We start from the raw sequence: 4,438 nt of genomic DNA on the forward strand, positions 1-4,438 counted from the left end.
GTGTTATTCTAGGCTTTCCATTCTGTTTCTTCTCTTCCTTTTTTTTTTTTTTTTTTTTGAGAGAACATTTAAGCACTACTTTTAGAATTATTGATAGCATTACAAAGTTTCCAGGTGGTGAAACTGCTGTGAACTGCGACTTGCCTCAAGATCATAACAAAATAACTTACAATGTCATCTGCTACCAGAAGTACAGTCGTTAATGCCCACTATCTTTTCCTAGAAAATTGAAATACCTGCACTGGACAGCCTCTGATAACGGTGTTTTTTTAAGTCTCTACATCTCATCCAATCCATTTTTTCTTTCCTTCCTTCCTTTCTTTCTTCCTTCCTTCTTTCTTTTTGGTGAGAATATGTAAGTTCTACTCTCTTAGCAAATTTTTTTTAAGTCTTTTATCCATTTTGAGTTTATTTTTGTGCATGATGTAAGTTGGTGGTCTAGTTTCATTTTTTTGCAGGTTGTGTCCAATTTTCCCAACACCATTTGTTGAAGAGGCTGTCTTTACTACATTGTATTTCCTTGCCTCCTTTGTCAAATATCAGTTGTCCATAGAGCTGTGGGTTTATTTCTGGGTTCTCCGTTCTGTTCCTCTCTTAGCAAATTTTAATTATACCATACAGTGTTATTAACTATAGTCACCATGATTACATTAGATCCTCAGACCTTATTCACCCTAATACTGAAAGTTTGTACTCTTTTTACCAGCATCTCCCTATTTCCCTTTCCCCCATAAAACTGGCCACAATTTTTTTATTCTCTGTTTCTGAGTTCAACTTCTTTTTTTGGGAGGGGTTCCATATAAAAGTGCTACCACACAGTATTCGTCTTTCTCTAACTTATCTCCGCATAATGCCTTGTAAGTTTATATGTGTTGTCACAAATGACAGGGTTCCCTTCTCTTTAGGTCTGAATTATATTCCATTGTGTATATCCATGTATATGCCACATTTTCTTTATTCATTCATCAATTGACAGACACTTGAGTTGTTTCTACAGTTGGCTATTGTAAACGAGACTGTAATGGACATGGGAGTGCAGATATCTCTTTGAGAAAATGATCTTGTTTCCTTCGGATATTCCCGGAAGTGGGATTGCTGGGTCATCTGGTAGTTCTATTTGAATTCTATTTTAGTTTCTTTTTTTTTTCTGAAGCTGGAAACAGGGAGAGACAGTCAGACAGACTCCCGCATGCGCCCGACCGGGATCCACCCAGCACGCCCACCATGGGGCGACGCTCTGCCCACCAGGGGGCGATGCTCTGCCCATCCTGGGCGTCGCCATGTTGCGACCAGAGCCACTCTAGCGCCTGAGGCAGAGGCCACAGAGCCATCCCCAGCGCCCGGGCCATCTTTGCTCCAATGGAGCCTTGGCTGCGGGAGGGGAAGAGAGAGACAGAGAGGAAAGCGCGGCGGAGGGGTGGAGAAGCAAATGGGGGCTTCTCCTGTGTGCCCTGGCCGGGAATCGAACCTGGGTCGTCCGCACACTAGGCCCATGCTCTACCGCTGAGCCAACCGGCCAGGGCCTATTTTAGTTTCTTGAGGAACCTCCGTAGTGGCTGGACCGACCTACCTTCCCACCGACCATGCACTGGCGCTCCCCCCCCCCCCACGTCTCCAGCATTTATCTCGTGGCTTTTATATGACAGCCATTCTGAAAGGTGTGAAGTAATATCTCACTGCAGTTTTGACATGCACTTCCCTAATGTTGAACATGTTTTCATGTACCTGTTGGTCATTTGTATGTTTTCTTTGGAAACATATCTGTTCAGGTCTTTTGCCCATTTTTAAATTGGGTTATTTGTGTTTTTTGCTTTGAGTTGCATGAGTTCCTTGCATATTTTGGATATTAACCTGTTATTAGATATGTGGTCGGCAAATCTTCTCTCTCATTCCATAGGTTCCCTTCTCATCCCGCTGATGGTTTCCTTTGCCGTGCAGAAGCTTTTTAGCTCAATATAGTCCCACTTGTTTATTTTCTTTTCTGTTGTTCCCTTTGCTTTTGGTGTAAAATCCCCAAAAATTATTGCCAAGCTGCTTTCCATTCTGTTTTCACGTGTCTCCCTGGCCCTCTGGTGCCCTCACCCACCTCCAGCCCCACCCCCACCCCCACCACGGCATCTCTGAGGCTCATGAGGGTGAGAGTGTTCAGATGCTTTTTGCTCTCCAAAATCACTGCTACCGAGTCCCGGAGTTTAGCTTGAAGCAATTTTTCTCCTTTCCCCAGTTCTAAGTCCAAATGCTTCTCTGAATTATTTTGTTTGGGCCATGTTTCTTATACACTGTTTGCATCTGGGACTTTTTAAAACCCAATTTAAGGGTTTAGCCCTTTCACACATACTGTTACCACAAATATGTTTAGTTTTATTTACGCTGTTTTGTTTTGTGTTTTCTGTATGTTTTCTTGTTCCTTCGCTTTTTGCCCTTTTCAGACTTAACTGGATTTGTGTGTTCCTTCTTCTCTTCCAATGGCTTAAAAGTTATGCATTATTTCTATAATTTTTTAATAAACATATTCAAACTTATTTTAATCTGTGTTGAGAATTAATGCCCAAAGCCACCTCTCTCTAAGTCAACAGTTCCTTCACTTCCCCTTTATCCTCTTTTATATTTTGTGAAAATCATCTAGAATTTTAGTTCCAGATTATTAATTTTTTATGTATCCCTTTCTTCTGATTAATTTATTTAAAATTCATTTTGTCCACAACCACATTATTAACACATTGTTTTATTCATTTCTTGGTTCAGCACTGCTTTTTATCCTACATTTTCCTCTTTCTTTCTTTGTTTTATTATTCCAGAGGGATACATCTCCAAGTAATTCTTTTATAAAGTTTTGAGTGCAGTAACATTTTTGAATTATTACATTTCTAACATTGTAATGTATTCTGCCCTTACAGAATAGATTGGCTGGGCATAAAGTTATGAGTTCAAAATTATTTTCCCTCAGAACTTTGAAGACATCATGCTACAATATCCCATGTTATAAATAAAGATAAGAAATATGATGTGGATTGATTCTTATTCCTTATTCCTATTAGATTCCTGGTTTTTTCTTTCTGAAATTCCTAGGCTTCTTTCTTTATTTTGGACTTTAGAAATATCACATGTATGGTATATAGTCTATATGTTTAAGTATAGGACTTAGTCTCTCTCTCGCTCTCTCTCTCTCTCTCACTTGTTTTGTCTTGGCCCTTGTTAACTGATATCTTTCTTCAACTCATGCAAATTTTCTTATTTCTTTTATTATTTCCTGGCCTCCATTCTCATTTGTTTTTTCTTTTGAAATTTCTAATAAACAGATTTTTTTTAATTTGATTTTTAAAAAATATTTATTTTATTGATTTTAGAGAGAGGAAAGAAGAGGGGGGAGAAAAACATCTATCCATTCTTGTATGTGCCCTGACTGGGAATCAAACCGGCAACCTCTGTGCTTGGGAATGATGTACTAACCAATTGAACCGTTTGGCCAGGGCTCTATAAAGAGGTCTTGATATTGTTGGATCTGTCCTTCATGTTTTTTAACTTTTCGCTCATGCTTTTTATGTCTTTAATTACTTAGACTGTCAACTTGATGATGTAAAATAGCTAACTAATTTGCTCTTCAGTCATCATCTGTTCTATTCAGCCCCTCTACTGAGGTGGGGTTGCTGTTTGTTTGTGGTTGATTCATGAATTTGATTTCCAAAAACTCCACGTTGTCTTTTTGTCTATCATAACCTCTGGAATATTTTGGAGAATACTAATTATAATCACTTTAAAGTCTTCTATTGTCTGCATTAACTGTTTTTCTTCAGGGGTTTACTCTTCTGAGTTTTGATGCTTTCGGGGTCATTTTACTTAAATCTTCGATGATTTTTTGATGTTGTTTATTCACCCAACCGTGAAAACCATTTCTAAATTGGAAACCTGGCTCCCGATGATTTCTATTCCTGTCTGTGTCCAAGAAAGCATCTCTCTAGGCTGTGTGAGTAGCTCACCCGTTACATTCAGTGACGCCCCTTCCTTCATGGTAAGCCTACTTCTCTGATTCCAGTGCCCACTCTGGTTTCCCATGTGTCTGAATAACCACATTCATGAGGACAGATGACTGAGCCACTCTGAAAACAGAGAATTTCTGCAGCTGTACTTGGTTCTTCAGTTGATTACTGAATAATTACACTTCCTCTGTAAGTCTCCCCTTATATAATTTTAGGATTATTGTGGAGATTTTCTAGAAAGAATAATCTCTTCGGTGCTCCCACCTTTCCGGCACGAGATCGCAATTCTGCTGCTCTATTAGGTTTTCCTATAAACCTGACCACATCTGTCCTGCATGGGCCAGCCATTCCCCACCAGTCTGGTCTGGGAGGGTACCCCATCCAATCTCCTGTGCTGTTATGGTTTTGTTTTCATTTTACATTACATTTCTTCTGAAATATCAGTAAGATTTAGAGGAGGA

This window comes from Saccopteryx leptura, chromosome 4 (assembly GCF_036850995.1).
Source record: "Saccopteryx leptura isolate mSacLep1 chromosome 4, mSacLep1_pri_phased_curated, whole genome shotgun sequence".
In the NCBI taxonomy this organism is placed as follows: Eukaryota; Metazoa; Chordata; class Mammalia; order Chiroptera; family Emballonuridae; genus Saccopteryx; species Saccopteryx leptura.